At 41.5% G+C, this 20912-nt stretch overlaps 1 pseudogene; it reads left to right on the forward strand.

Annotated features, from left to right (window-relative positions):
• Positions 1–1651: 1651 nt before the first annotated feature.
• LOC116623200 lies at positions 1652–2371 on the forward strand (annotated as a pseudogene).
• Positions 2372–20912: the final 18541 nt, after the last annotated feature.

The raw sequence follows: 20912 nt of genomic DNA on the forward strand, positions 1-20912 counted from the left end.
TGGAGGAGCACAGAAGACACATTCGGAGCTCCATTTTGTGGGGCTGGCGAGAACTCGAGCTGCAGGGTCTCCTGCTCCCTCTTGGCAGACCTCCATCTGTTCTCCACGCAGCCCAGGCGACTGGCCTCTCCTACTTGGGGACTTTGGCAGGCCTAGGAAGGGGAAGCAGGGCCCAGGGTCAGGTCAGCTGACATCACCAAAAGGAAGCATCTGCTGTGGGAGACGCACCTGACAGATGATTTATTTCTGCCTTAGGTTCCCCAACGGCCCGGCCTTATCTCTGCTTTGCAAGGCCTCCCAGGCCCAAAATGCAGAAAAACTCTGCTTCACTCAAGACAGGAGAGAACCATCTAGGTGACTGCCTGAATTTCCCTGGAAAATTTCCCTGGGAACATCCTGAAGCAATTTGTCAGCCATCAGGTTACCTGAACTTTTCAGTTACCCAAAAAGCAGTACCAAATCACCTTCAAAGGCATCCATTTCAAGGCAAATATCCACGCTTGTCTAAGCAGACTTATGTCTTCCAAAATGCATCATTTCTGTGGGTTTTGATCCTATTCATTGAAAACACAAAATTGCAACTCTTTCCAATCAGTGAGCAAGAACATTGACCCACATCAGGGAAGACTGGCATCTGCTGGCTGGATTTCAACAGAGACCTTTGCAGAGTTGGTAGATGGAGTGGAAAGCGAGCCGGTGATTTAGTGATGCCTGTTCTCCATTTGGATCCACATATCTGTCTAAAGCGCCTTTTTAGTTATCGAAACCACTAAACCAAGTATCAAGAACCAGGCTTCCGAACTGCTGCCTCACAAAGTGTTAATCAAGATTTTCAAAAATAATGAAGCACATTTAATCACATTGCCACTCACGAAGAATATCATAGTTAATATTTGGATGAGAGCAAAAAGATTATGTTGTTAATAAATAAGTTATTTTAAATATTGTTTATCTCTATCTTATCCTTATAAAATGTGGATTTTGTGTGTCTTATTATAAACACAGTGAAATAATACCATAGGATACAGCAGACTCACAGGCAAGGACTTGGGTGCAGGTTGTTCGTTTGGGAGGTGGTTTCGGGAAGCGGGAGGGAGGCCACGGGGGAGGGAGACAGGGGCGCACTGGGGACGGTCTGGCTCACTCCCACAAAGGCCGCATGAGGCATCATGTGGAATGCGTTCCGATCGTCCCATTGAGGGATGGGGAAGCTGGGAAATTTTCCACTGGGTCACTTTCCTTCTTTGGTTGGGAGTTGCCCTTGGGATGTCAACTTCCCGCCACTTCCGGACTGTCCTGAATGTTGGCTAAGCAAGCTTCAGTGATGCTGGAAAAGCCTTTAGTCTGGCAAGCAGCGAGGACCAATGCCAGTGGTAGGAAGCTGTCACCTGTGTGGGAAGGAGCCACCGTAACTGTCACTGAACTCAGCCGTGGGCGCAGGAGATATGGGGTGGCCATCCACAGTGTCCGCTGGAAGGTCTGTGCTTGTAAATGTCTGACTGAAAACGTGCATCTAACACTGACTGGAGACCACTAACCTGGAGACTGTTCAGAAGGGTGTGAGCACCCAGTGACCGGGAATAAATCCCAACTCCACCCTGTTATTAACCGTGAAAGCACTCCTCTCCTTGTGGCCGTGCACAACGGCAAGATGGAGGTGCACATTTCCAAGAAGAGGACGTTTGTGGCCAATGGCATCTTCCAAGCTGAACTGAATGGGTTTCTCACACGGGAGCTGAAGATAGCTGCTCCGGAGATGAGGCTCAAGTTATACCAACCAGGACAGAAATCATTATCTTGGCCACCAGGACACAGAATGCTCTTGGTGAGAAGGACCAGCAGATCCAGGAAGTGACCGCTGTGGTTCAGAAGGGGTTTGGTTTCCCTGAGCGCGTGGAGAGCTTTATGCTGAAAAGGTGGCCACGAGAGGTCTGCGGGCTATTGCCCAGGCCCGGTCTCTGCATCCTAGGCTCCTTCCTAGGCGGCCTTGCTGTGCAGAGGGCCTGCTCCGGTGTGCAGGCTGCGTCATGGAGAGCAGGGCCAAAGGCTGTGATGGCCTGGTGTCTGGGAAACTCCAAGGCCACAGTGCTAAATCCATGAAGCGTTTGGATGGCCTGATGATTCACAGTGGGGACCCATTGACACTGCTGTGGGCCGTGTGTGGCTCAGACAGGGTGTGCTGGGCATCAAAGTGAAGGTCATGCTTCCCTGGGACCCAAGGGCTAAGACTGGCCCCGAGAAGCCCCTGCCTGATCACGTGAGCATTGTGGAACCCAAAGATGAGATACTTCCCACCACCCCCATGTTGGAACAGAAGGGTAGGAAGCCAAAGCCCCCTGCCATGCTGCAGCCAGTACCCACAGTGCAATAGGGGCTCCTTGGCAGCTGGATCTGGAGTCTGGATATTGCTTTGTAAATATCTTTAATAAAATCTGCAAAAAAGAAAAAAAACAACAACAACAGTAGAAGCACATCTGCCCCTCCTAGCCACCATCCACCCCTTCCCCTTGGCATCCAGCCCAGATTATTTTATGGGTGAACTCAGTTAAATCATTAAGGAACAATAACCATGCTGCTTACTGTCCCAGAGCACAAAAAAAGACCTACTATGTTCCTAAACAGAAAAACTTGCTATTGAAATTATGGTCATTCCCTTTGGATTAGCCTTCAAATTTAATGTAATTCCAATCAAACGAGGGGAAAGTTGTTTTGTCAAAATTGTTATGCCTTTCTTTTAAAAACTCCTAAAAGGCACTCCTTAATGGCTTTGAATTTCATTTTTAATCCACTTAATTGAGGTGCAATTTCCATACCAAAAAAAATACGCTGCATCCACTTAGAGCACACAGTTTGATGAGGCTGGCGGATGCATGCGCCTCTGCAAACAGCACCGCAGTTGTATTTCCACCGCCCCCGGAAGTTTCCTCATGCCGCTCTGCGGTGCCCCTCTCTCTCTGCCCTGGTCCCAGCAACCACTCGTCTCTTTCCTGTTACCGGAGATTAACTCGCGTTTTCTAGACGTTGACATAGGTGGAATTACGCAGTACGCATTCTTATGTGTCTGTCATCTTTCACTCGGCACAATTATTTTGGCATTTAGCCACGTGGTTTGTTCATGGTTATGACCAAGCAGTTTCCCATTGTACAGATATTCCACATCTTGTTCACCGGACACCTGGTGCGTCATTTACGCTGCTTCCAGCGTTTGACTATTGCGAATAAACGATGAACATTTGTGTACGAGTCTTTGTGGGCATATATCAGTTTTCTATTGCTACTGGAGCAAATTACCACAAATTTAGTGCTTAAAACAATAGCCATTTATTACCCCACAATTCTGTAGGAAGTCTGGATACAGCACTGCTCACCGGAATCCTCTACTTAGGGCTTTATGAGGTTGAAATCAAGGTGTTGGACATCTTTGACTCTCATCTGGAAGCCCTTCGGGGAGAGTCCAAGTTCATCTGTTTCCTTGCAGCTGTAGGACTGAGGCAAGCTCCCAGCCCAGGCCAGCCTTTGGGCTTAGAGACCGCCCTCTGGTTCTTACTCATGGCCACCGGCTCTCAAAGCACCAAAGGTACGTCGAATCTTTCTTATGGTCGGAATCTCTCTGACTTCTCCAGCTGGAGAAAATTCTCTGCTTTTAAGATCTCATTTGAGGGGTGCCTGGGTGGCTCAGTCGTTAAGCGTCTGCCTTCGGCTCAGGTCATGATCCCAGGTCCTGGGATCAAGCCCCACATCAGGCTCCCTGCTCCTTGGGAAGCCTGCTTCTCCCTCTCCCACTACCCCTGCTTGTGTTCCCTCTCGCTGTGTCTTTCTCTGTCAAATAAATAAAATCTTTAAAAAAAAAAAAAAAAAAAGATCTCATTTGATTATACTTGGCCTGTATGATACAGAATGATCTCCCTTAATTACATTTGCAAAACCCCTCTTGCCAGATTCATAGATTCCAAGGGATCAAGGTAGGAACATCTTTGTAGGCCATTCTGTCTACCACAAGATATGTGTTTTAGTTTATCTTGAGTTAAACACCATCGTGGAATGGCTATGTTGCAAGGTAGGTGTGTATTTAACTTTGCGAAAAAAAAATCAGTCAGCTTGTATGTGAAAGTTCTATTTGTTCCATATCCTTGTCAACAATTGGTATTGTCAGTCTTTTTTATTTTTTCCATTCTAAATATGTAGTTTTATTTTATTTTTTTTAAGATTTTATTTATTTATTTGACAGAGAGATAGAGAGATAGCACAAGTAGGCAGAGAAGCAGGCAGAGGGAGAGGGAGAAGCAGTCTCCACGAAGCAGGGAGCCCGACGTGGGGCTCAATCCCAGGACCCTGGGATCATGACCTGAGCCGAAGGCAGCCGCTTAACCGACTGAGCCACCCAGGCGCCCCACTAAATATGTAGTTTTAATTTGCCTTTCCCTGATGACAAGTGGTATTAAGCACCTTTTCATGTGATTATTGGTTATTTGTATATATTTTTTAAACTGTCAATTCAAATATTTTGTCGGTTTTTTTGATCGGGTTATTTATCTCCTTATGTCTGATTATAAGTATTCCTCTGTGTTCTGGCATTACGTGCTTTGCCAGATATATGTATCAAGAACAGTTTATTACAGTCTATGACTCAACCTTTCTATAATGTTAGAGTGACTTTCCAAGAGCTAAACTTTTTAATTATGTTAAAGTGCAGATAATCATTTTTTTCTTTATCATTCATGCTTTTTGTATTCTAAGAAATCTTTGCCCGTCCTAAAGTTACAAAGATTTTCTCCTCTGTTTTTGTCTAGAATTTTTAGCTTTCATAACTTTACATTTAGGTGTGTGATCCATTTCAAGTTAATTTTATGTATGATGTAAGGTTGATGTTCTTTTTTTCTAATGGATGCCCAATAGTTACATTTGCCGAAAGCTTCCTTTTTCCTTACTGACTCGCTTTGCCATCTTTGTCAAAAGCAGTTGAGGGCGCCTGGGTGGCTCAGTTGGTTAAGCGACTGCCTCCGGCTCAGGTCATGATCCTGGAGTCCCTGGATCGAGTCCCGCATTGGGCTCCCTGCTTGGCGGGGAGTCTGCTTCGCCCTCTGACCCTCCCCCCTCTCATGTGGTTTCTCTCTCTCTCAAATAAATGAATAAAATCTTTAAAAAAAAAAAAAACAGTTGAAAATATACGTGTGGATCTATTTCTAGACTCTATATTCTGTTTTATTATTTATTCTTTTGCCAACACCTCCTTGAGTGATTACTGCCGCTCAGAGTATGATGTGAAATCAGGTTGTGCAAATCCTCCAATTTTGTTTACCTTAAAAAAAATTGCTTTGGCTATTACAGGTCATTTAAATTTCCATATGTGTTTTACAATTAGCTTGTCAATTTCTATAGAAAATCCTGTTGGAATTTTTACTGGCATAGCTTTGAATCTATACATAAGTTTGGGGACAATTGACATTCCAACTGTATTCAAACTTCCAATTCAGAAATGGTGTATGGCTCTATTTAATTGATGTTCTGTAGTCTTAATTGTAGAAGACTTCCATGTCTTTTGTTGTATTTACTCCAAAGTATTTTATGTTTATCGATGCCATTTTATGTGATATTTAAAATTTTTCGTTTTCTAATTGTTCATTCCTAGTATCACAAAATATAATTGATTTTTACGTATTATTCCCCTACCCTTTGACTTTGCTAAATTCTCTTCTTGGTCTGAGCAGATGTTTTGTAGATTATTTAGAATTTTTTAATGTAAACAATCATATAAATTCACATGCAGATTATTTTATTTCTCCTTTCCAATATTTATGTATTTTATTTCATTTTTATTTTAATTTTATTTGTATTTCATTTTACTTTATTTTTATTTATTTATCTTATTGTAATGATAGTGTAGTTGAATAAAAGTGGCAGGAGAAAGCATTCTTGCCCAATCTTGGGGGAAAACATTCACTGTTTATTTCACCATCAAGGATGATTTTATTTTGTTTTATTTTTTTAAAAGATTTTATTTATTTATTTATTTGAGAGAAAGAGAGACAGAGAGAGAGAGCATGAGTGGGAGGGGAGAGAGAGAAGCAGACTCTCGGCTGAGCAGGGAGCCCAACACGGGGCTCGATCCCAGGATCCAGGGATCATGACCTGAGCCAAAGGCAGATGTTTAACCAACTGAGCCACCCAGGTGTCCCAAGGGTGATCTTTTTCTTCCAAGGATGATTTTAAATGTAGATTCTTTGCAGGTAACTTTCAGGGAACTTTAAAAAAGTTCCCCTGTGTTCCTAGTTTTGCTGAAAGTTTCTTTTAATTAAAAAAATTTATTATTGAAGTATAGTTGACATACAATGTTATATTAGTTTCAGGTGTACAACATAGTGATATGACATTGCTATACATCATTCAGTGCTCACCAGGAGAAGCCTGCCACCATACAATGCTATTACAATATTAGTGACTATATTTCCTCTGCTGTACTTTTCATTTCTGTGGCTTATTTATTTTATAAGTGGAAGTTTGTACCTCTTAATCCCCTTCACCTGATTTGTCCATCTGCCCATCCACTTCCCCTCTGACAACCACCAATTTGTTCTCTGTATTTAAGTGTCTATTTCTGGAGGGTTTTTTTGTTCGTTCATTTGTTTTGTTTTTTAGATTCCACATATAAGTGAAATCATATGATACTTGTCTTTCTTTGTCTGATTTATTTCACCTAACATGATACCCTCTAGGTCCATCCATATTGTCACAAATCGCAAGATCTCATTTTTTATAATAATATAAAAAATATTCCATTGTACATATATACCACATCTTCTTTATCCATCCATCTGTCGATGGACATTTGGGCTGTTTCCGTATCTTGTAAAAAATGCTGCACTAAACATAGAAAGATAGAGTGCACATAACTTTCTGGATTAGTGTTTTCCTTTACTTTGGGTAAATGCCCAGTGGTGGAATTATTGGATCATATGGTATTTCTATGTTTAACTTTTTGAGGAATCTCCATATTGTTTTCTACATTCCCACCAACAGAGCACAAGGGTTCCCTTCTCTTCACATCCTCACCAACATTTATTATTTCTTGTCTTTTCAATACTAGCCATTCTCATGGTGTGAGGTGATATCTCATCGTGGTTTTGATTTGCATTTCCCTGATGATGCATGATGTTGAGCATATTTTCATATACCCATGGTCAGCTGTATCTCTTCTTTGGAGGAATGTCTATTCAGGTCCTCTGCTCATTTTTCAATTGAATCCGTTTTTTGTTTGTTTTTATTGTTTATTGTTTATTTTTATTTTTTATTGTTTTTAAAATATATTGAGTTATGTGAGTTCTTTATATATTTTGGATATTAACCCTTTATCAGATATATCATTTGCAAATATCTTCTGCCATTCAGTAGGTTGTCTTTTCACTTTGTTGATGGTTTCCTTTGCTGTGCAAAAGCTTTTTATTTTGGTGCAGTCCCAATAGTTTATTTTTGCTTTTGTTTCCCTTGCCTCAGGAGACATATCTAGAAAGAAGTTTCAATGGCTGATGTCAGAGACATTCTTTCTTGTGCTCTCTTCTAGGATTTTTATGGGTTCAGGTCTCACATTTAGGTCTTTAATCCATTTTGAGTTTTGTGTGTGTGTGTGTATGTGTGTTTGTGGTGTAAGAAAGTGGTCCAGTTTCATTCTCTTGCACATAGCTGTCCAGTTTTCCCAAAACCATTTGTTGAAGAGACTGTCTTTTCCCCATTTTATATTCTTGCCTCCTTGTCATAGATTAATTCACCATCTAAGCATAGGTTTATTTCTGGGCCCTCTATTCTGTTCTATTGATCTGTGTGTCTATTTTTGTGCCCAGTACCATATTGTTTCGATGATGACAGCATTGTAGCATAGTTTGAAATCTGAGATTGTGATGCCTCCAGCTTTGTTCTTCTTTCTCAAGATTGCTTTGGCTATTCAGGGTCCTTTATGGTACAATACACATTTTAGGATTATTTGTTTTAGTTCTGTGAAAAATGCTGTTGGTATTTTGATATGGATTGTATTAAATCTGTAGGCTGTTTTGGGGCACCTCAGTCGGTTGGGCATCTGACTTCGGCTCAGGTTGTGATCTCAAGGTCCTGGGATCAAGCCCTGATCTGTTTCTCCCTCTCCCTCTTCCTTTCCCTCTCCTCTGCTTGTGCTGTCTCTCTCTCTCTCTCTCTCAAATAAATAAATAAAATCTAAAAAAAGAAGTCTGTAGATTGTTTTGATTAGTATGGACATTTGAACAATATTAATTCTTCCAATCCATGAGCATGGTATATCTTTCCATTTGTTTATGTCATCTTCAATTTCTTTAATCAAAGTCTTAGAGTCTTCAGAGTTTTGAGAGAACTGCAGCCACCGTGGGCATGCTAGTGGGTGGAGCCGGCACTCCTTCTGGCTGTCTGCAGTGAGTCGTGCCACAGCTGTGAGGACACCAAAAGGGCAGGGCTTGCTCCATGGGCAGCTGGCTAAGAGTCGTGGCTGCAGGAACTATGGGTGCACTGTGGGTCTTCTCCCCAGGGCAGGAGTTGCTTTGGAGAGGCACTGGATGGGGGTTGCTGCCAGGTAGTAGGCACTTTGGAGAGGCACCTGGCAGGGGTATACGGGTTGGGTGGAGGGGTGGAGTGGCTCTGCAGGGGAATGAGGGGTGGGGCACCCAGTTGCCAGCAAGGTGGATGGAGAATGTTAGAACTGGCTCCTGCAAGCATCCAGGTATCTGGGCTGCAGAAAGGCAAGAATGCTAAAGAATTTTAAAAAAAAAATCATGTATAGATATTAAATTTTGCCAGATGCTCTTTTTACATTTATTGAGGTTATCATGTTTTTTCTGCTTTATTCTGTTACTATGGAGAATTACATTGATTTTTAAATGTTAAATGTCTTTATTAGATTTTGTTTATTTTATAAGATTAGTTGGGAAGTGTTAACCTCCTCTATTTTACAAAAGGGTTTGTGTAAGATTGGTGCTATTTCTTCCTTTCAAGCGTAGTAGCAGTTACCAGTGAACCATCTGGGCCTGGAGTTCTCTCTGTTGGAAGGTTTTTAACTATCAATTCCATTTCATTACTAGATGTGTGGGACTATTCAGATTTTGTTACATCTTGTGTTAATTTTGGCAAGTTGTCCTTTTCAAAACAATTCGTCTATTTCTCTTTTTATCTTGATCAGTCTAGCTAAATGTTTGTCAGTTTTGCTGATCTTTCCAAAGAACCAAAAGAAGCACTTGTGGAGCAGATATGAGCCCACAGAGAAGAGCCCAGACTCTTCCAGGCTCACTGGCCATGGAGCTTCATGCAGAGCCACCCAACAGAGCCCAGCCCAGGTCAGCCAATTGCCAGCCAGTCTGCAGATACAGGAGTCAGAATAGGTGATGATTGTTCCAGTAACTGAATTTTGGAGGTGGTTTGTCAAGCAGCTATAGCTGACTGATACAGTTTATAGGTACTGCACTTCATTTAACCAGTTCCCTACTGATGGACATTCAGCAGAGTGAACTATTCCAAACAAAGCTTGGCTCATCTTTAGAAAGCACTTCTATAAGACTTATCTCTAGAAGAACTATAGAGTCAACGGTTTTGCACATTTAAACATTTTATTTTATTTTATTTTATTTTATTTTTTTAGAGAGAGAGAGAGCAGCACTCAAGTTGGGGGGTGGGAGAGGGGCAGAAGGAGAGAGAGAGAGAATCTTAAGCAGGCTCCGTGCTCAGCGCAGAGCCTGACATGGGGCTCGATCTCATGACCGTGAGATCATGACCTGAGCCAAAGTCAAGAGTCGGATGCTTAACCAACCAAGCCACCCAGGTGCCCCACATTTAAACATTTTAAATAATATTCTTGAATTATGCTCATCAAAGCTATGCTGATTCACATTCCCACCAGCAGTTTATAAGCATCTGTGTTTCCTCATAATTTCCAACAATAAAGGTTAAAATATTTAATTTTCATAGATATAATAAATGGAATATGATATCTATTTAAATATGCATTTCCCTGGGCATTGCAAAGTCTTAATAGTTTCCATGTATCTGTTGGCTGCTTATATTTCTTCTCTGAATTCCCCTTCATGTTCTTTGTTCACCTCTATAATAAATATTTTGTCTTCTCCTGATTTGTAAGATACCTTTTTTTTTAAGATTTTATTTATTTATTTGAGAGTGAGAGAAGGAGAGACAGTGAGAGAGTATAAGTGGGGAGGAGAGGGAGAAGTAGGCTCCCCGCAGAGCAAGGAGCCCTATGCCGGGCTCAATCCCAGGACCCTGGGATCATGACCCAAGCCGAAGGCAGATGCTTAACCCACTGAGCCACCCAAGCGCCCCAAGATATTCTTTTTTAAAAAAGATTTTATTAATTTATTTGGGAGAGAGGGAGAGAGAGCACGAGCTGGGGGAGGGGATGAGGGAGAGGGAGAAGCAGACCTCCCTGCTGAGCAGGGAGCCCGATGTTGGGCTCAATCCCAGGACCTTGGGATCATGACCTGAGCCAAAGGCAGACACTTATCCAACTGAGCCACCCAGGTTCCCCTAAGATAGTCTTATATATTCTTCGTATTACCCTTTTATCTGTTAAAAATATTACAAACACATTAATTTGAGGTTTTTAAAAAAATTTTATAGTACCTTTTGCTGGAGAGAAGCTTAAAGCAGTTAAATCTGTTCATTGTTTTCTTTATATCTACTAGATTTCCCTAAGAATGATTTTCCCATCCAAAAAGTACTTAAAAAATTCCATCATATTTACTTCTGTTATTTTTATAGTACTTTTTATTGTTTTACATCTTTAAGTCACTTTAAAGACATTAGTTTTGAGTTATTATTTTGAGTTAAGCATAAGGTTCCTTTTCTGAACAATAGGTAATTTTTCCAACAGTTTTTATCAAATACTCCATTACTACTTCCTCTTTAATTTGGAATGTCAAATTAAAACTAAATTTTTGAGTTGTTTCTAGAATTTTCATCCTATCCCACCAATTTCTCATAGTCTTCTCTTAATACAATGTTGTTTGATTGCTGATGTCTTAAGCCATATTTTGGTATTTGCAGGCAAAATACTTCCAATTGCTGTTCAGATAACTTTTTTTTCTTGGCATTTAAACTTCCAGGTGAACTTAAGAATATTAACATATTCATAACAAAATCTATGTGGATTTTGTTTGGGATTGCATCAAATATATAGGTTAATTTGTGGAGAATCGTAGTCTCACAGCTTTGGGTCATTGCACATGATTTACATCTTGACTTTTAGATGATATTTAGTGAAAATTATTTGGTTTTCTTCATGTAGGTTTTGCACAATTCTTGTTCGCTTTAGTCTTAGAGTTTGTTTTTGTTGTTCTGAAGTGAACCTATTACATGAAAATCTTTTTTCTGATGTATGAGGCCAAAACTAAGGTTAATAGCATTTATGATGTGATTCCATTTTTGTAAAGAATATATCTGTGTATATGGATATCTGTATATACAGAAAAATCTTTGAGTATAATTGCTTATTTCATTCTCTCTCTACTAGGTTGACCTCTTCTGGGGTGGAAGCCCTATTTTGATGACTTATGTGTAACACCTACATAGAACTGGGAACATATCAGTAGCTCAAAGCACCGTTGTGAAATGAATGAATGAATGAAATAAAGGGATACTGAATGACCTACATAGAAAGGATAAGTATCTTTTCCCTGAGTATATGGAATTATGGATTTCCTTAACTTCTTTCTGTATTTTCTGATTTTTCTCTTGTGATCATGTATTATCTTGTACTTTAAAAAAAATTAGGAGATGATTTTCACTTGGAAAAAGAAGAAAACCATAATGAAAGAGCACCTTAGAGTGTATCTCCTACAATACTTGGAATTTTAAAAAATTTATTTTAAAATTCCAGTGTAATTAACATACAATGTTATATTAGTTTCAGGTGTACAATATAGTGAATCAGCAATTCTATACATTACTCAATGCTCATCACAATAAGTGTACTCTTAATCCCCATCACCTACTTCACCCAGCCCCCCACCCACCTCCCCTCTGCTAACTGTCCATTTGTTCTCTATAGTTAACAGTCTGGATTTTTGTTTGTTTGTCTCTTTTTTCCTTTGTGTGTTTCATTTCTTAAATCCCACATATGAATGAAATCATATGGTATTTGTCTTTCTCAGACTGACTTCTTTCACTTAAAATAATATTCTCTAGCTCCATCCATGTTGTTGCAAATGGCAAGATTTCATTTTTTTATGGCTGAGTAATATCCCACTCTATATATACACCACATCTTCTTTATCCATTCATCTCTGGATGGACACTTGGGTTGCTTCCATATCTTGGCTATTGTGAATAATGCTGTAATAAACATAGGGGTGCAGATATCTTTTTGAATTAATGTTTTCATTTTCTTTGCGTAAGTACCCTGTAGGGGAATTACTGGACCACATAATAATTCTTATCTTTAATTTTTTTTAAAAGATTTTATTTATTTTTTAACAGAGAGAGAGATAGCAAGAGAGGGAACACAAGCAGGGAGAGTGGGAGAGGGAGAAGCAGGCTTCCCGCCGAGCAGGGAGCCCAATGCGGGGCTCGATCCCAGGACCCTGGGATCACGACCTGAGCCAAAGGCAGATGTTTAACCGAGTGAGCCACCCAGGCGCCCCTATTTTTAATTTTTTGAACAAACTGCTTACTGTTTTCCAGCCCAGAGGGGCTGTATAAGTTTGCATTCCCACCAACAGTGCAGGAGGGTTCCTTTTTTCTCCACATCCTCGCCAACACTTGTTTGTTGTGTTTTTGATTTTAGCCATTCTGAGAGGTGTGAAGTGACATCTCATTGTGGCTTTGATTTGCATTTCCCTGATGATGAATGATGTTGAGCTAAAATGTCCATATTACCCAAAACAATCTACACATTTAATGCAATCTCTATCAAAATATCAACAGCATTTGTCACAGAACTAGAACAAATAATCCTAAAATGTGTATGGAACCCCAAAAGACCCTGAATAGCCAAAATAATCTTGAGAAAGAAGAACAAACCTGGAGATATCACCATCCCAGATTTCAAGATATACCTTAAAGCTGTAGCAATCAAAACAATATGGTACTAGCACACAAAGACACATAGATCAATGGAACAGAACAGAGAGCCCAGAAATAAATCCATGATTATATGGTCAATTAGTCTTTGACAAAGAGGGCAAGAATATGCAACGGGAAAAAGGCAGTCTCTTCAACAGATGGTGCTGGGAAAACTGGACAGCCACATGCAGAAGAATGAAACTGGACCACTTTCTTACACCATACACAAAGATAAACTCAAAATGCATGAAAGAACTAAACGTGAGACCTGAAACCATAAAAATCCTAGAGGAGAGCATAGGCCGTAATGTCTCTGACATTGGCCGTAGCAACATTTTTCTAGATATGAGGCAAGGGGAATAAAAGCAAAAATAAACTATTGGGATTACATCAGAATAAAAAGCTTTTTGCACTGCGAAGGAAACAACCAGCAAAATGCAAAGACAACCTACTGAACGGGAGAAGATATTTACAAATGACATCTGCTCTAAGGAGCTCATACTACCTGTAAATTTAAAAAAGAGAAACAAATGTGTAGACTCTAAGCATGGCTAGGGAGGCAGGTGGTTCACCCCTCCGGATGACGGTCATTCCGATTTTAGAGGCTTGGTTTTGCCATCTGAAAAATGGGATTATTTTTGCGTTGCCTTTGCCTGCGTCTAATCCTCCCGGGTTGTGTGAGGACGGGTTTGCCTGTGCTCCTGCAGGGCTCCGGGCCCGAGCTCAGCACGGGCCAGTGCAGTCAGGAGGCATTAGAGGGGAGCTAGGGAAAGTAATTCTCCAGTCCCTGAGGTTGTTTTACATTATGATGATATATGGTGTATGTGGCTACAAAGCCCGGGCGCGCTCACAGGGAGGGCGGACCAGGAAGCCCTGAGGGCCGGGCGGGCCACCAGGTCAGCAATATTTGCCACTGGCAGAGGAGAATGCCAACCCCACTCCCCGCGCTCCCCCCCGCCCCCAGAATGGATGACTCTAACCCTGGAGTCCTGGTTTGCATGTCAATAATGAGCCAGGTACCACTTGGCTGCCTTGAGGACAGAGTGAGACAAGAACGAGAAAGACACACTAGAAAAATATGAGGGTACCACTTACAGATCTACGCAAGGAAGTATAATTCATCAGCTTAATTTTGCTTTCTCTAGAAACACAGCACAGTGTTCGTATGTTTCTATATACTGGGGGTAGAAAAAAATTTCTTGGGATGATGATTATCAAGTAATGAAAAATTAATAATAAGCTTCTCAGGAGGAGGACTGAGGCATCGATTACAGCATTTGGCAATGGAGCCCTTTACAACCCTGCCCGGCACCAAGCTGTCACCCCAGGATGATTTCACTCCAATGCGAGCACCTGGGCAGGCGGCTGAGGGTGTGTGACCCGGCGAAGTTGGGCTCTCTCTCTAAGCCTGGTTACAGGCAGCAGCCGAGGGCCTGCTTAACCTGAAGGCTCCTGGTTTCCTTTTTCAAACATTTTAAGGACAGAGAGTCCTTTATGGGCCCTGTATTTCCCATGCTAGACCAGAGCACACGGCCAGGGCACCATCCTGGCCTCCACGGATGCTTCCCCTCACACTTAAACACTTTTTTTTTAACTGACAATTTTTAGAGCAGTTTTAGGTTCACAGCTAAATTGGGAAGGTACAGAGATTGTTTTTTTAGGGTTCACTTTTGGTGTCGCACATTCTGTGGGTTTGGACAAGTATAATGACATGTATCCATCATTACGGTATCATACAGAACAGCTCCCTCGAAATTCTCTGTGTTCCCCTGTTCATCCCTCCCCCATTCCCAAAACCCCTGGAAATCACTGATCTTTTTACCATCTCCATAGTTTTGCCTTTTCCAGAATGTCATATAGTTGGAATCAGACAGTGTGTGGCTTTTTCAGATTGGCTTCTTTTACTCAGTAATATGCCCTTAAGTTACTTCCACGTTTTTGCGTGGCTCGATAGCTCATTTCTTCTTAGTTCCACTGTCTGCTTGTACCACAGTTTATTTATCCATTTACCTACTGAAGGACATCGTGGTTACTTCCAAATTTTGTCCATTATGAATAGAGCTGTTATAAACATCTGTGCGTGGGTTTTGTGGAAACATAAATTTTCAACTCCGTTGGGCAAATACCAAGGCGCATGATTGCTGGATTGAATGGTAGGGATATGTTTAGTTTTGCAAGAAATTGCCAAATTGTCTTCTGGAATGACCCTCCCATTTGCATTCCCACCAACGATGAAGGTGAGCTCCTGTTGCCCCACATCCTTGCCAGCATGTGGTATTTTTAGGCTCTCAGATTCTGGCCATCCTAATGGTACGTAGTGGTATCTTGCTTCACCTTCCACTTTTTTTTTTTTTTAAGATTTTATTTATTTGCGAGAGAGAGAGAATGAGAGACAGAGAGCATGAGAGGGAGGAGGGTCAGAGGGAGAAGCAGACTCCCTGCTGAGCAGGGAGCCTGATGTGGGACTCGATCCCGGGACTCCAGGATCATGACCCGAGCCGAAGGCAGTCGCTTAACCAACTGAGCCACTCAGGCGCCCACCTTCCACTTTTTTTATTATGGAAACTATAAACATACACATGAGTAGGTGGGAAAGTGTGATAGTCCCTTCTCCATGTCCCCAACTTTGACCATTATCAATTCATGGCCATTTTGCTTCATTTCTACTTGTACCTCCTCCTCTTTACATGGTCACAGACTGGAGAATTGAGTGTCTTGGGGAGAAATCCCACCTTGTGCAAGATTCCAGGACACAGAGAGCCAGGCTTGAATCGTGACAAGACCATGACCTTGTCAAAGCCAGGGAAAGAGAGAAAACCAGGCTAGAGAAGAAAAACCCGAGAAGCCGCAAAAGCCACCTTCAAATTTTGGCAAGACAATTCAGGAAAGGAGGAAACAAAAAGCTCGGGAACTCCAGGGAGACAAATTTGGGGTATAACTTAAGGAAAGATGTTCAAAGTACAGAGAATAGTACAGAAAGGTATTCACCAAATGCTGATACCTCTAGGGGGTCGGGGCTGGGGCCAGCACCAGGGGGTTGGGGTCCAAGGACAATTTAGCCTTATATGCAATGATTTAATTACCTATTTCAAAGGGAAATACTTTCAAATTTGCCTCTACTAAGAGCAAAAAAAAAAAAAAAATTAGAGAAAAGCATTTCTCACAATGATGAGCGCCTCCAGAGATGCATCCAGTTGAAGTTGCTGGACACAGCATGATTACCCAATCTGGACAGTGGAAAAACCACTCGGGAGCTCATTGAAATACAGAGATCATGGTCTACCAGGTCTGGAGGAGGACCCAACAGCTTTTTAAAAAATTTCATAATATTTAAATCTTGACTGGACATTGGATGATATTAGGACATTATTAATGTCCAACAGATGTGTGAAAAAATGCTCAACATCACTAATCATGATGGAAATGCAAATCAAAATTACCGTGAAGTATCGCCTCACAACTGTTAGGATGGCTATTATCAAAAAACAGGGGCACCTGGGTGGCTCAGGTGGTTAAGTGTCCAACTCTTGATTTCGGCTCAGGTCATGATCTAAGGGTCGTGAGAAAGAGTCCCATGTGGGGCTCCATGCTGGGTGTAGAGCCTGCTTAAGATTCTCTCTCTCCATCTCCCTCTGCCCCTCCGCCCCAATTTGCACACGCTCTCGCTCTCAAAAAAAAAAAAAAAAAAAAACCCAAAACGAAAAAACTAAAGATGAACAGTGTCAGTGAAGATGTGGAATAATCGGAACCCTTGTGCACTGTTGGTAGAAATGTAAATGGTACAGCTGCTTTAGAAAACAGTACGAAGCTTCCTCAAAAATTATAAAAGAATTGAAATGGAGATCTCAGAGATATCTGCATTCCCATGTTCATTGCAGCATCATTCCCAATAGCCAAGATGTGTAAATAACGTAACTGTCCATCTATGGATAAAGGAATAAAGGAAATGTGGTGTATACATACAGTGAAATATTCAGCTTTTAAAGAAGAAGGAAATCCTGCCATTTGAAACAACTGGATGGACCTGGAGGACATTAGACTAAGTGAAGTAAGTCAGTCACAGAAGGACAAATACTGCATGATCCCACATATATGAGGAATCTAAATAGTCAAACATGTATCAGCAGGGAGGGACACTTGGGTGGTTCAGTAGGTTAAGCACCTGCCTTCGGCTCAGGTCATGAACCAGCCCTGTGTCAGGCTCCTTGCTCAGCGGGGAGTTCTGCTTCTCCCTCTGCCCGCGCCCCCCCCCAACTTATGCACGCACGCGCACTTTCTCTCTCTCTCTGTCTCTCTCTCTCTCTGACAAATAAATAAGATCTTAAAAAAAACCAAACCACGTAGAAGCAAGGAGTAGAAGGGAGGTTGCAGGGGCTGGAGAGAGGAGGAAATGGGAAGTTGCTCTTCAAGAGGTATAAAGTTTCAATTATGCAAGCTGATTATGTTCTAGAAAGCCGCTGTGTAACACTGTCCCTCTAGTTAACAATACTGTATTGTGCACTTAAAAATCTGTTGGGGGGTAGAGCTCATATTCAATGTTCTTACCACAATTAAAAAAAGGAATTATTATAACTATTTTTCCTTAGATGTGGTGATATTCAGGTTATATTTTTTACAAAGTCTTTATCTTTTAGAGATACATGATGAACTATTTACAGGTGGAATGATATAATGTAGGGGGTTTGTTTCAAAAGAACTAGGTGGGGAGGCAGTAGATGAGGGTATAGATGAAACAAAATTGGCCATGAGTTGATGGTTGAAGCTAGGTGAGGGAGATGTGCAGTTCATTATGCTGTTCTGCTCTATTGGTCTGAAATGTTCTGTAAAAAAAAAATCTCCCCAGGTGATTCTGATGATCGGCCTGAGATGGGAGCCCTGGGTTGGCTGATCTGCAGTCTGTTTCCCAGTTAACTGTTCTCCGATCCTGTCCAGGGCACGAGTAAGGAAAATTAGCCAGGCCTGGGCCATGTTCCCACCCCAGTTGGAGGAGCAGGGAGGAGGAGTCGTGAGATACATTCACAAGAAAAGGGTCTGGGGAAAAATCTCCAGACAGACAGATACGGTCCATGCTATCATCTGAACTGCATTCGGCTGGGGCTAGCATTCTGGGTCAAGGTTTCATTGTTCCCTAAATAAATGGCCTCTTTTCCCATAAAAAGATAGGAAGAGACCTGTTTTATTTTGAAAAAATGAAATAAATTTAAAAAATACTTATTAGTTCATCTATTTATTCAACAATTATCTATTGAATTCCTACTCTGTGCCAGACACTGTGCCAAGTTCTACTGAAATGGTTCTCAAAGTGTGATCCGTAGATCCTTGAGGGTCCCTGAGATATTTGCAAGGTAAAAACTATTTTACAATTTACAATGATTTATGGCAATACTAAGATGTTATTTGCCTTTTACACTCTTTTGATCTTCGCGCTGATGAGAGCAAAAGCAAAGTGTGTAAAGCTGTCGATGCCTGGGCGCTCACTGAGCCGGGACCCCCAAAGTACTAGTGATCATTGTGTTCTTCATGCCACTAGCTCATAAGAACAACAACAACAACAACCCACTTTTACTTAAGAAAGTCTCTAATGAAGCGGTAAACGGTGTTAGTAAATTTCGGTCATCGAGGACTCATCTTTTGAAGATTTTATGTGACAAACACAGAGCCATCCTGCCACATGCCAGGATGATGGTCTCCCGCTAAGGCGCTCTGCAAGTGTTTACACTGGGAGCTGGATTGGCTGCTTCTTTCTCATGGAATGCTATTTTCACTTCAAAGAAAACCTGACATGTAAAACTATGGTTATTCAGACTTGGGCGTTTGGCAGACATTTTCTCAAAAATAAACAAAATGAGCCTGTCAGGTCAAAGAAAAAAACTGGCAGTATGTGTGGCCGATGATAAAATTCAAGATTTCAAGTTAAATATTAGAGTTTTGGGAAGACTCTACCACCATGAGCTTGACAGCTTCTCAATATTTAATGGCTTTTCTGATGAGATTAGTGGTGATATTAAAACATTTGATTTTTGAGGCGCCTGGGTGGCTTAGTTGGTTAAGCATCTGCCTTCGGCTCAGTCATGATCCCAGGGTCCTGGGATGGAGCCCCACGTTGGGCTCCCTGCTCAGTGGGGCCTGCCTCTCCCTCTCTCTCTGCCCCTCTACCCACTCATGCTCTCTCTCTCTTTCTCTCTCTCTCTCTCTCTCTCTCTCAAGCTCTAGTGCTCACACTCTCTCTCTTGCTCACTCTCACTCTATCTCAAATAAATAAATAAAATCTTCAAAAAAAATGCCAGAAAAAATGACCCACCATCAAGGTACAAAACTATCAACAGAATCAGCTTTTTGATACCAAATAAAAATCTTTCAACATTTTTATTTTGTTCCAATATAAAAACTACTTCAGACAAACAAAAGCTGAGGGAATTTATTACCAACAGACCTACATCAGAAGACTTGTGAAAGAAAGTTTTCTAGGCAAAAGGAATATAGCATCGTGGTATAATAAATAATATATTTGTTTTTGTCCTCAGTACCTGGCAGAACTCCCTAAACCCTTGGGATTTCCTCAGCAATGGGAGTGCCTTTTGTTATTCACATTGAACCTCTTTTGATCACACCTGAGTTTATGCTAATGAGGTGTCTTCATTGTGGGAATTCTCAGGATGGGGCTGGTCACCAAAAAGCCAGAGTGGTTAGAGGGCTGGAATTTCCTGCCCCATCCACAGACCTCCCAGGAGGGAAGGGGGATGGAGGTGGAGCTCTACAAAACTCCTGCAGGATGAGACTTAGGGAGCTTCCTGGGTGGTGAACACATCAAGGTGCCGGGACAGCACCAAAGAGGGCATGAAATCTCCATACCCTCCCCTCATCATCTCCCACCCTATGCAGCTCTTCCTTTGGCTCTTCCTGAGTTGTATCCTTTATAATAAATTGGCAAATGTACATATTTTCCTGAGTTAAGTGAGCTGTTCTAGGAAATTATCGACTGGGGGGGTCATGGGAACCCCAAAATTTGTAGTTAACTGGGCAGTGTGTGGGTAGGCTGGGTACGCCTTTTGCAGTTGGCATCTGAAGTGGAAACTGAGCCTTAACCTGTGGGGTCTTTGCTGATTTAAGGAGTTAGCGTCAGAATTGAATTCAGTTGGTGTCAGAGAAGTTGATGCAAAACTGTGAAATCATAAATTTAAAAAGTAATTTTTTAGTAAAAATATTTTATATGTGCTAACATATTGTGGGTTTATTATTGTTACTTTTAAGGGAATTAATAAACATATATGTAAATTCTGTTTCGGTTTATAGTAAATATCAATTGATAAACCAACATAAACAGAAGGTCTTTGGTATCCTCGATAATTTTTAAGCATGTAAAGGGGCTGAGACTGATATATTTGAGAATGCTGCTCTAAAAAAACAGAGATGAAGGAGGCAAAGGACTGGAAACGACATACATCGTCATCAACGTCTTCATCTTCATCATCCGCCACTGAATCATCACATGATTCTGCTGTGCCGAGCACTACCCGAAGCTCTTCCCGTGCATCATCTCATTGACTCCTCGCAATCACTCTGTGAGATGAGTGTGATTGCCATCACCCCATTTTCCAGATGAGGAAAGTAAGGCTCAGAAAGGTCTGGTAACTTTCGCGGGGTCCCATAGCAGGAAGGGGTAGATGCCAGGTCTGTCTGATTCCAGGGCATCACTTACGCTCTGGTCTTAGAGTAGGAGACTGGCACCTGTGGAGTTGAAGGTAATATGGGCTTCCCACTCATTTATTCCTTCTTTGGTAAATATCAGTATCAGTGTATGCCTTCTGTGCCTTAAAAGAGCCTGAACTGTTTTGGACATAACAGTT

This window comes from Phoca vitulina, unplaced genomic scaffold (genome assembly GCF_004348235.1).
Source record: "Phoca vitulina isolate PV1807 unplaced genomic scaffold, GSC_HSeal_1.0 scaffold58, whole genome shotgun sequence".
NCBI lineage: Eukaryota > Metazoa > Chordata > Mammalia > Carnivora > Phocidae > Phoca > Phoca vitulina.